Source organism: Loxodonta africana, chromosome 3 (assembly GCF_030014295.1).
Source record: "Loxodonta africana isolate mLoxAfr1 chromosome 3, mLoxAfr1.hap2, whole genome shotgun sequence".
Classification (NCBI taxonomy): Eukaryota; Metazoa; Chordata; class Mammalia; order Proboscidea; family Elephantidae; genus Loxodonta; species Loxodonta africana.
In genome coordinates, this window is record NC_087344.1 from 89,483,262 (window position 1) to 89,495,474 (window position 12,213).

Consider the following 12,213-nt stretch of genomic DNA (forward strand, 5'->3'; position numbering starts at 1 on the left):
GCTAAATGTGTGTGTGCGTGTGTGCGGGCACGCACCCACGCCTGCATGTGTTCGTAGGAGCAAGAATCAACAGATCAAGACATTTGCTGTCCCTGACTCCTGGGGTTTATATTCTAGTCTAGTGGTTCCCTTAATTTATTTTACTCAATAATTCTGTAAGGCAGGTATTCATTATCTCTATTTTATGTCCCCATTTTACAGTTTTGGAATCTGAGGTTACAGGCTTTTAAGTAATTTGCTCAAGATCACATAGCAGTAAGTGATAGAGTCAGGATTTCAAATTTCTGGTTTTTGGACTTTTTCCACTAAACTCCACTTTCACTATAAAAAGGAAAAAAAGTGAGTTATTAAAGACAAGCCTGCAAGAGTGGAAAGTGTTACTTTCATCATTCTTCATATGTCAACTTCCTTCCTCTACATAATTTTTAACGGGAAAAAGACCAAACTTTTATGAGTCTTATACATTTTGTTCAAGATCATTTAAAAAAAAAAAAAAATTTTTTTTTTTTATGAAAGAGAGACAACTGAACATTATACCCTGAAAACTCTGAAATTATGAAATCCCATGGCTTAGGTAAATGAAGAGTAATACTGGGTTTCAGTAGATGTGATAATCAGAAAATCCCATGGAACCTATCCAACCTATTCAAGATAGAGTAATACAGTGAGTGGAACTTTGAATTTAAGTTACCCTTCGAATCCCAAACTTGTGTGGGTCTGAATCTATGGCCATAAGCTGGGGTTCTTGGGAACTCCTAGTTCATATGGATTCTTTGTTTTCCTGTTTTTTTTTGCCTTTAGTGTATCCTTTTTCTGCCTCCTTGCCTTTTCAGTTTCTGAGTACTTGTACAGATCTTTCCTTGTCTTACTAGCTTTTACAGTGAAGTTTTTCATATACCTCTTCCCCCGTCCCCCCGCCATACTTATCCTCCCTTCTGAGACTAGATGCTCTAAAGCATCATCCTTGCCAGGGGAAGGAGGTATCGTATTTCTCACTAATGGCTGTTTAGAAGGTTTTTTTTATTTTTCCCCTCCCTAGTTCTTAAAAAAAAAAAAAATTTTTTTTTTTTTTTTAGTTCTACGTAAAAGTATTTGCGTGTGGAGAAGCAGCAGAGAAATATTGCACTGTCTTATGAAAATAAACTGATAAAAAACAAATGTGCTGCTGTTGAGTCAATTCCAATGCATGACGACCCCATGTGTTACAGAGTAGAACTGCTCCATAGGGTTTTTTGGCTGTAATCTATGGAGGCAGATCACCAGGCCTTTCCTCTGCAGCACTGCTTGGTGGGTTCGAACCATCAACCTTTAACTTAGTAGTCAAGTACAAACCCAATTCCCAATTAGAGAAGGTGCAGTAGAGATAGAAAAACCATAGGTATTTACTTAAAGGGAAAGTAGGAGACACATTGAAATGTCATCAATGAGTTCTGTGCACTTGGACATCATTTCAGTACATTAGAATTCTGACGGATATGAAGTTGTGTGACTGATAGATTGAAGCTATATCTTCTAATAGGAGTACCAGAATTAGTTGCATGGCCTTTTAAGCAGAGCAGTAAATAGTAAATTACCCTATTTCTTATTTCCAAAAATACTTGAGGTCTGATTCTGGGGTTGTAGGTCTATTTTAGGATGGTCCTGAAAACCCTAAATTTAACTAGGTTAGTTTTGTCTTAGAGTTGGCCTGTATTGAGAACTGACATGCAATAATCTCAGTGTTGGGTTAGGATTGCCTGAGATTGTTGAATAGATTCACTCAAACCTCACCTCAAGCCTGGATCCTCACTGCTTGGCCTGGGCCCAACCTCAAATCTGTCCTCTGGGGATGGATGGTCTTTTTATATTTATTTTGTTTTCATAATCTGTGAATCATCATTTTTGAAAGAGATTAATACACAGGCAGTCCCTGGATTACGAATGAACACTGTTCCTAAGTCTGTCTTTAAGTCAACTTTGTACCTAAGTCAGAACGGTTAGGTATGATTCATATCTAACATCAGTTAGTCAAATGTTTGTCTTAGTGTATATGTTTTTGTGTATAAAAAGCATTAAAGAAGTATTTCCAGATACACTAAAACATCTTTTACGTAGTATAGTAATAATAAGTTTTGACGTATGTCACAAAGTAGTGCTTGTTATTACGAACCATTTTATGCACTTGAATTTTTAATATAATAGGCTTTACGGGGATTGGTTTGGAACTACAGATTGTATGTATATTGGATGTTCATAACCCGAGGCTGCCTGTACTTTTATCTTGCCAAACACAGGAACAGAGAAACTGACCACCTTTTTTAGGAAAGTAGATTTAGGCAGTCTTTTCAGCTTTAGCTCTGTCTCTTAATTGTTAGAAATTTAGTGTAACATAGTTTATTCCTTAGGGCCAACCTTGTAATAGGATCTGAACTGTGCGTAAACACAGGTTGTACCCTAAATCTCAGACAGTTGTAAGACTGCTAGAATGAAGACTCTGCTATCCGATTTGATTGGGTTGCATACACAAAGACACTTTGCAGAGAGTTGGCAATTCAAAGCCGTTGTTATTATTTATAGAAAGCAAACAGTAAACAGGAACAGATTCGAGGTGAACTGGTCCCCTTTATCCCCATGAGTACCCTGCTTAGCATGGTAAGAGGGGACCCACTTATGTCTAAAATGGAACCCGCTCACCCTTCCCAAATTACCCATGTCCATATCTGTGTCACTGGCTGGGCACGCTACGGATCAGGTGTGAGCAGCTGTCTCTCTCTTAGCAGGTGTGTCCTCAGCTCAGATCAGGTGTGGCATTTGTGTTCATTCTGTCTCTCTCTCTCTTCTCTCCACAGCTGGGTCTGGCTCCCTGTGCTTACTGTCCAGCTCTCAACCGGCAGCTTTAAGACAAACCTAGGCCGGCGCGAGGGTTAGACCGGCATCATGACAGCTCTTGAGGCAAAATTGTTTTACAGGCAACCTCTGTAGGGTGTATACCCAAGCCTCTGCGGGCAACCTCTGCCCCTCTGGACAAGACTCCCCTAGGCCCACCTCTGGAGAGGCTTCCTCTCAGCCCTCTCTGGACAGACCTCTCAGCCCCTCCAGGATAGGCTTCCTCTTGGCCCTCAGGACTGGCCCCCTCTTTGCATTAGGTGAGTCTGCTGCTGCCAAAGGCAGGCTAGGTCAGTCTCCACGCTGCTGCTTGCTTTGCTCTGGTATCTGTCTCTATAGGCCCAGACTGCAGCTGCTTCCCTATATGGGATGCGCAGCTTCATTGGCGACCACCTGCCCAGAAGTGCCAAAATTTGTTGGCGACGTCCTGCCTAGAGGTGCCCAGGTCAGTTCCATGGGCTGACTTGTCCATCACCATGTGCCGGTCTCATGGTTCCAGCTGCTCCTACTGTTGCCCCATTTATCTGCTGCTGGGCTCTGCTGTGCTTACTTCCTTTTCTCTTGGTCTTCAGTGTTATCAGCTCAGTGTTACAGCTCTTTTATTTGGGTCTAGGAGGTTTTTATTTAGGAGGTTTTCAGCACAGGGACCCCAAGTCCAAAGGACATGTTCCTCTCCAGGCTCTTGTTGATCAGGAAATCCCCAAAGAACATCTGTGAGATTGGCCACTTACATAGGATAACTTGTCAATTTAAGGCATGGCTTTCATAAACCAACCAATCCCTTAGGCGGATCATAAACTGACCAATCCTGTTGGGTGGATTGCAAGCCACTTTTGTGGGTAGCAAACCAGCCAATCCTTGCAAGCAGCTTAGGTGGCCAGCAAACTGACCAACCTTTGCAAGGTCATTTATGCAGATAGCAAACCGACCAATCCTTGCAAGCCACTTATGCTGATAGCAAACCAACTAGTTCTTTGGTAGATTGTGGCCCAGCTAAATATTTTGGGAGAATTGTAAACCCAGGGCCAGAAAGGCCACATAAAAGAAACCCATTGCATTATACATGCTTGAGGTGCAAGCATGAATGAGAGGAACACACAGTCTAGCAGAGCAGACACCTAAACATAATTTCAAAACAGTATGACAAATTCTACAATAGGAATAAGAATAGAGTGCAATGGGAGCATTGCCTGTGAGAAGCTAGAGCATTTCGGCCAAAGGGAATGATTTGCATAAGTTTGGAAGCTTGAGAACACAAGGTGGATTAAGAAGATACTGAGAATTTCTGAGCAGCTCTAATGTAAAGGCATTGGTGGGGAGATGATAGGAGGTTGAGTCCAGAAGGTATTTGGAGCCATAGATTAGGCCTGGAGGTGAAGATCTACTGGAGTATAGCACAGGATTTGTTAGTTGAATTTTTATCATTAGATGAGATACCCAGGGAGGGCTAAGAATTTAAGTTTGGGAACACTATGTGAGCAACCAATGTTTTATTTGAAACATGATCTCAGAGGAAATAAAATTGGGGAAGGTATGAATATGTGAAGAACCAAAAGTTTAGAAAGTTAGTGGATTTTTTGCCTTTCGTTAATGTGTCCAAATGTTTATTGAGTACCCTCTGTGTGCCAGGCACTATGCTAGGGAGTGGGGATAAGATGGTAAATAAGGCAGAAATTGATCCAGATCCCAGATATCATTTCATTTGTGAACATTTCAGTGTGTATCACTAAAAGTTAAGGTTTTTTTTCTTTTTTAAAATGTTATCACAATATCACATTATTGCAGCTTGTTATTGCTCTTGTTCGTTGCCATTGAGTTGATTTTGACTCATGACGACCCCATGTGTACAGAATAGAACTGCGGCATAGGGTTTTCAAGGCTGTGACCTTTCGGAAGCACATTGCCAAGCCTGTCTTCCAAAGTACCTATGGGTGGGATTGAACAGCCAACCTTTTGATTAGTAGTCAAGTGTTTAACCATTTGCGCCACCCAGGGACTCCTCGTTACAGTCAAATACTGATAAACCCAAAACCAGGTCCATTGCCATTGAGTCGATTCTGACTCAGAGAGACCCAAGAGGACAGAGTAGAACTGCCCTACAGGGTTTCTAAGGCCGTCATCCTTACGGGAGCAAACTGCCACATCTTTCTCATGTGGAGTGCCACCAGAGTTCCTCTACTGCTGCTCCTACTAATGTACTAATATCAGTGGCTCCTCGGAAGACAGGCCTGGTAATCTGAATTGACTTGACGGCAACTAACAACAACAAATATCAAATATCCAGTCGGTGTTCAGTTTTCTTGATTGTCTGAAATGTCTGCTCTTCTTCCCCAACATTGGCTTATTTCAGTCAGGATTCCAGACAAGATCCGCACATAAAATTCATGAGCCTCTTTTAATCTATAGGTCCACCTTCTCTTTTTTTTTCTTTGCCTTTTTTTTGTTGAAGAAACCAGATAGTTCTTGTGTATTAATTTTCCGTAGTCTGGATTTTGCCGCTGGCATCCTTTTGTTATATTTAAGCATATTCCTTTGCCTTCTATATTTCCTATAAACTGATGATTAGAGCTAGAAGCTTTTATAAGATCAGGGCTTTTGTGGGAGAGGGGCAAGAATACTTCATAGGGAGAGTGTGTACTTACTGTTGTATCACATCAAGAGGCACATGATGTCTAATTGTCTCTCTGTGATGTTAAAGTTGATCAGTGTGTTCAGGTAATATTGGTAGAACCTAGTGATTGATTGGATGTCAGTGGAGTCGGGGGAGGAAGAATCTAATCACACCCAAGTTTTTGGTTTGAGCTAGATGAATGATAATAGGGAAGATGGGAAGTTCAGGTTGAGGTGAAAGGTGGTATGCTTTGGGTCATGTTGAAACTGAGGTAAAGATGTCTTATAAGCTGTTGAATATATGGGCATGAAGTTGAGGACAAAAATCTGTGTGGCAAATAAATATGAGCTTCATATATATGGAGAATTGAGATAATGAGTGAGAAGGGTAGAAAGCCTTGGGGTAGGACTCTGAGCAAATACCACCGAATTAGTTATCCATTGCTGTGTAACACATTACACCAAAACTTAGCTACTTAAAACAACAAACATATATTATTTCATAGTTTCTTTGGGTCAGGATTTGGGTGTGATTTAGCTGATGGCTCTGGCTCAAGGTCTCTCATGAGGTTGCAGTCATCTGAAAGGCTTGAGTGGATCTGGAGGATCCACTTCCAAAATGACACACCCACACACTGTTGGTAGAAAATCTGAGTTCTTTGCTGGCTGTTGGAAGGTGGCCTAATTTCCTGACCAGGTAGTCTTGCCAATGGGCTGCTTGAGTGTCATCACAATATGGCAACAGGCTTCACCCAGAGCAAGTGATTCAAGTGAGAGGAAGGAGGAAGCTGCAATGCCTTTTATGACCTAGTCTCAGAAGCCACATACCACCACTTCTGCCTTATTTTATTCATTAGTCCCTAAGTCCAGCTCATGCTAATAGGGACGGGAATTAGGCTTTACCTTTTTAAAGGAGTGTCCAAAGAATTTGTGGACAGATTTTAAATCACCACAATTGCATTTAAGGGTTAAGCAGAGGGAAAAGCCTGCATAGGAGAATAAACAGAGAGAGAGAATAGAAAAACCAAATGAATGTGGCAATCATGGAAGTCAAGGAGGGAATAGTGAGTTGCCTTGAATACTGCTGAGAGAATTGAATAGATGAAGCCTAAAAAGTATCCATTGGATTGATCAGTTTGGTGCCTGTCTTAGTTATCTAGTGCTGCTATAACAGAAATACCGCAAGTAGATGACATCAACAAACAGAATTTTATTCTCTCAGAGCCTAGCAGGCTAGGAGTCCGATTTCAGGGTGCCAGCTCCAGGGGAAGGCTTTCTCTGTTGGCTCTGAGGGAAGGTCCTTGTCATCAGTCTTCCCTGGTTGAGGAGCCCTCACCACAGGGACCCTGGGTCTAGAGAACACACTATTCTCCTGGCTCTTGATTCTTGGTGGTATGAGGTCCCCATGTCTCTCTGCTCACTTCTCTCTTTTATATCTCAAAAGAGATTGAGTTAAGACACAGCCTAATCTTGTAGATTGAGCTCTGTCTCATTAACATCATTGAGGTAGGATTTATAACACAGAGGAAAATCACATCAGGTGACAAAATGGTGGACAATCACACAATACTGGGAATTATGGCCTGGCCAAGTTAATACACATTTTTTGGGACACAGTCCACAGTAATGCCCTTATGTTGGCACTTTGATCATTGATGCCCTTATTGAGAGCAGTTTCTATGGGGTGGTGGGTGTGGAAGTCATACTGGAGCAACTTGAAGAGTAAACAGGAGGTAAGAAGTAGAGGAAGTGAGTGTAGATTGCTAAAGATATTTGGTTATGAAAGGGACAGAGAGAGGGATATGGAGTTGAAGGGAAGGACTTATAAGACAGGATATGCTTAAATGTCCTAGGGAGGGAAGCAATGTTAAAAAGTGAGGGTAGAGTCTGGAGTTAAGGAGTGTAGTAATCGTTTAGAACAATGGCTTCAGAACTGGAAAAAAGAATAACTAGAAGGCAAGTTAAAGGTTATATTGTGTGAGGAACTAGTTGAGTTTATAAATCATGGTTTAGTCCTGATCCAAGAATGTTTAACCTTTTTTGTTGAGTATTTTTTTGGTAACATTTTGGAGAAAAGGTTAGAAACAGTGAAGCGGTAAGTTACGTGGGCCACTCAAGGTATTCTTTGTAAAAGGAGTCATTAGAAAAATCAAGTTTTTTGCTGTTACACACTAACAGGAAGAGACTTACAATGACTTTGCATTTCAGAAGCACTGCTAGTCAAAACAAAACCATTTAAGTGTTATTTGGCAGTCTTTTAACGGTGTCAGGAAGATGATAAAAAATCTGCCATCTAAAATTCTGGGATTTTAGTTGTTTTTTTCCTGTGTCTGAACAGCTGAATTACCTACCAAGTTCAGGTGACCCCAGATGTCACAAAATTCCACAGAAGGGTTAGACAACAAGCTGTTTGGGGCTCTCTGGTGCGTGTGCGCGCGCTAACCTCAGTGAAATCACTTTAACCTCAGACTGAGCTCTGCATCCTCTCGTGCCTTCAGTGGGGTTGCTGGCCCACCTGAGTAATTCAGGTCTGGATGCAGTTGTGTATCGAGTCCCTGGCTGGTTTTGTTTCTTTGTTTATTGGCTGCATGGACACGGGGCAAATGAAAGTGGGGTGTGTGGAGTTAGCTAATAGATTCGGTTCAAACAGAATGAAGCGGGAATACAAGCCAGTGAGTTCTTTTTTTCCTTCTTGAGCAGGAATTTTTGGCTTACGTTCAGATAATTGCTCTGTCTCTAGGACAACAGGCAGAAAATCTATTGCGTGAGTGATGTGAGTTCTTGTGAAGCTACTTGTGTTCTTCCAGCCTTCACTTTACAGCAGAATTGAAGATATGGGGGGCTTGGTGGGCATGGGTGGCTTCCCCACCCATGACTTGGTGGATTTTAGCTTTTTGAGGAACTTAACTATATGTATTTTTCTTGCAAAGATGTAAAAGAGGCAGTCTGAGATTCTCCTAAAAATGAGATTCAGCACTATCTCATCAAACAATTAAAAGTGAATTTATACTTTTCTAGATAAACTAGAAAAGTATCAATTTATCAACTGTGATTTTTTGGAAAAAGTTAGGTTTATATGTACATTTTAATAGTCCAAATCTAATCAAGTAACTTTAGAACTGTAAAAGGAACAATAAGAACAAAAAATGCAGCTAATTTAAATGCCCTGAAAAGAAAACTAAGTATAATCAGTGGGAAGAAATATTGTATCTTTCACTGTCCTTGAATACCTAGCTAGTGTTCCATTTCTCCCTTTTCTCAAACTCCTGAGCCTTGTTCATATAATTCTTTTGAGTATTTAATAATTTCACATCTGTTATAACTAACTAATCTTGTCTCTAGTACATTCTTTATCTGTATAACAAGCTTGTAAACTCCTTGTATGTGACACATTGTTTTCATAGTGAATGGTCCGAGACCCTTCAAACTAGGCTTAGAGGTGAGGTGTAGAAGTTTTGTGGAGTATACTAATAACAAATATGCACATCTTCATGGTTTATGTAAAACCTTATTGAGCTTATTAATAATAGTGGTTCTTGTTTAATCACCTAGAACCTGTAGAACTGTATAGGATCTTTGCTTACTGTGTTACATCAGACAAGCAGTCAGTTCTTGCTGATCTTGCAAGCAATTTTGTTAACGGTAATAATTTGAGTTGCCCAAATGATTAAGTGCTTGACTACTAGCTGAAAGGTTGGCAGTTCAGGCTCACCCAGAGGCACATCGGAAGACAGGCCTGGTGATGTGCTTCTGAAAGGTCACAGCCTTGAAAACTCTACGGAGCAGTTCTACTCTGCACACTCGGGGTTGCCCTCAGTCAGAATTGACTCAATGGCAACTAACAACAACAATAATAATTTAGGGAAAGACAGCAAGTTGAATTGTTCTTTATTATGTCACTCTCATATGTGGCAACTGTCATAGGATTAGATTTCCAAATAGTTACATAATCCCAACCCAAACTATAACAGTGCACAAGTGATTTAAAGATGGAATTCCTTGTACTGTATGAAGAGAAAAAATCCCAAGCAAATGGCCAGTCCAATCAGTTGCTTTCCTTCTAAAGGAGTATCTTCTTAGACTAGTTTGAACTGCCTTAAAAAAATTAAAAAAAAATTTTTTTTTAATAGGTATTCATAATAAAATTTTTTTTTCATTACATGACAATGTTAAAATCATTATGAAGGCTAATTTTCTATTTGATCTTATTCAGGTTAACCCCCCCTACTAAGGTTGTCCACTAATCTCATTTCTTGTACCTTATTTTAGCAGTATTGTTATAGTATGATCAGTGAAATCAATTTATTTTACCTGTAAAATACTGGGTGAATATTTGCTCTGTCACTCTGACAGCTGTCTCTACAATCTCCCCTCTCCTTTCCTCCATCACTCATAAGAGATGCCATGCTTCCCAGAGATAATGGAGTCTATTTGGTTTTTTTTTTTATTTGGTAGGCACCCTCAACTCCTTGTACCCTCACCTCACCTATTTACCGAATTTCCTCTCCTGCACTCTTCCCCTCTCTTAATAGAAGAGGTAGTCCCTCTGTGTTCTGGACTGCATCTGCTCACAGTAATTTACTTGCCATATAATTAACACATTTGAAGTGTACAATTCAGTGGTTTTTAGTATATTCACAGAATTGTGCAACCATTACCACAGTCAATTTTAGAAAATTTTCATTACCTTGAAAAGAAACTCTGTACCCATTAGCAGTCACTCCCCATTTCTCCCCAGTACTCCATCTCCAACCCTATGCAACCACTAATCCACTTTCTGTCCCTATAGATTTACCTATTTTGAATATTTCATATAAATGGATTCATATTGTAATATGTGTTTTTTTTTGTGTCTAGCTTCTTTCACTTAACAAAGTTTTCAAGCTTCATCTCTGTTGCAGCTCATTCACTACTTCATTCTTTTATATTGCCAAATATTTCATTTTATGCCTATTCCACATTTCATCTGTTCAGTCATCAGTTGATGGATGTTTGGGTTGTTTCCACTTTTTGGCTGTTATGAATATTGCTGCTATGAGCATTTGTACGTTTTTGTATGGACATATATTCTCATTTCTCTTGGGTATGTACCTAGGAATGGAACTGCTGGGTCATAGGGTGGCGCAAATGGTTAAGTGTTCAAATTACTAATCAAAGTTAGTGGTTTGAACCCAGCCAGAGGCACTGCAGAGGATGAAAGCTGGCACTCTGCTTCTGAAAGGTCACAGCCTTGAAAACTGTATGGAACACAGTTGTACTCTGCAACACATGGGGTTGCCATGACTTGGAATGAACTTGAAGGCAACTATTTTTTTTTTTAATTCTACTTTAGATGAAGGTTTACAGAACAGACTAGCTTCTCATTAAACAATTAGTGCACATATTGTTTTGTGACATTGGTTGCCAGCCCCTTGTCAACGCTCTTCCCTTCTCGACCTTGAGTTCCATATTACCAGCTTCCCTGTCCCCTCCTGCCTTCTCATCCTTGCCCCTGGGCCGGTGTGCCCATTTAATCTCATTTTATGGGCCTCTCTAATCTTTGGCTGAATGGTGGACCTCAGGAGTGACTTTATTACTGAGCTGAAAGTATCTGGAGGCCATACTCGTGGGGTTTCTTTAGTCTCTGGCAGACCGATGAGTCTGTTTTTTTTTTTTTTTGTTGAGTTAGAATTTCATTCTACATTTTTCTCCAGCTCTGTCTGGGACCCTCTGTTGTGATCCCTGTCAGAGCAGTGTTGGCCGGGCGCCATATAGTTGTGCTGAACTCAGTCTGGCTGAGGTTGTGGTAGTGGTGATCCATTAGTCTTTTGAACTAATCTTTCCCTTGTGTCTTTAGTTTTCTTCATTCTCCTTTGCTCCACATGGAGTGAGACCAGTGGAGTATCTTAGATGGCCGCTCACAAGCTTTTAAGACCCCAGATGCTCCTCACCAAAGTAGAATGTAGAATATTTCTTTATAAACTGTGTTACACCAATTGGGCTAGATGTTGCCTGAGATCATGGTCCCTACAGCCCTCAGCCCAGCAATTAGGTCCCTCAGGGAGTTTGGATGTGTCTATGGAGCTTCCTTGACCTGAAGGCAACTTTTTTTTTTTTTTTTTAATGTAACTCTGTGTTTAACCACTTGTGAAACTGCCAGACTGTTTCTTAAAGCAGCTGCGCTATTTTACATTCCTGCTAACAGTGTATGAGGTCTCCAATTTCTCTACATCCCCCTCAACACTTGTTATTATCTGTCCTTTTGATTATAGCTGTCCTAGTGGATGAGAAACAGCATTTTATTGTGGTTTTTATTTTTATTTCCCTGATGGCTATCGATGTTCAACAACTTTTCATGTGCTTATTGGCTATTTGTGTATTTCCTTTGGAGAAATACTTAATCAGAAACCGACCTTTTAAAAATTGGATTATTTGTCTTTTTATTGTTGAGTTGTAAGGGTTCTTTGTCTATTCTAGATATTAGACCTTTATCAGATACATGGTTTGCAAATATATATATATATATTTATTTTTTCTGTATACTACTGGATTGTTTTTTCACATTCTTGATGGTGTCACTTGAAGCATAAACATTTTTAATTTTGGTGATGCCCAGTTTATCTTTTTTTGTTGTTGTTGTTGTTGCTTGTGCTTTTGTTATCGTATCTAAGAAACCATTGCTTAATCGAAAGTCACAAAGATTTATACTTATGTTTTTTTCTAAGAGTTATATAGTGTTAGCTCTTATATTTAGATCTT

General features: G+C 40.1%; 1 protein-coding gene and 1 long non-coding RNA gene across 9 annotated transcripts in view; both read left to right on the plus strand.

The window, feature by feature from the left end:
- Positions 1-12,213, plus strand: part of OSBPL9 (oxysterol binding protein like 9) — a 176,605-nt gene that overhangs the window by 1,213 nt on the left and 163,179 nt on the right. The gene's annotated exons all lie outside the window — the stretch shown is intronic.
- Positions 1-12,213, plus strand: part of LOC135230731 (uncharacterized) — a 42,737-nt gene that overhangs the window by 676 nt on the left and 29,848 nt on the right. Inside the window, exon 2 of the long non-coding RNA XR_010321393.1 lies at positions 1-12,213. This exon is cut by the window's right edge and continues 29,848 nt beyond it. This is a non-coding gene — a long non-coding RNA (uncharacterized LOC135230731).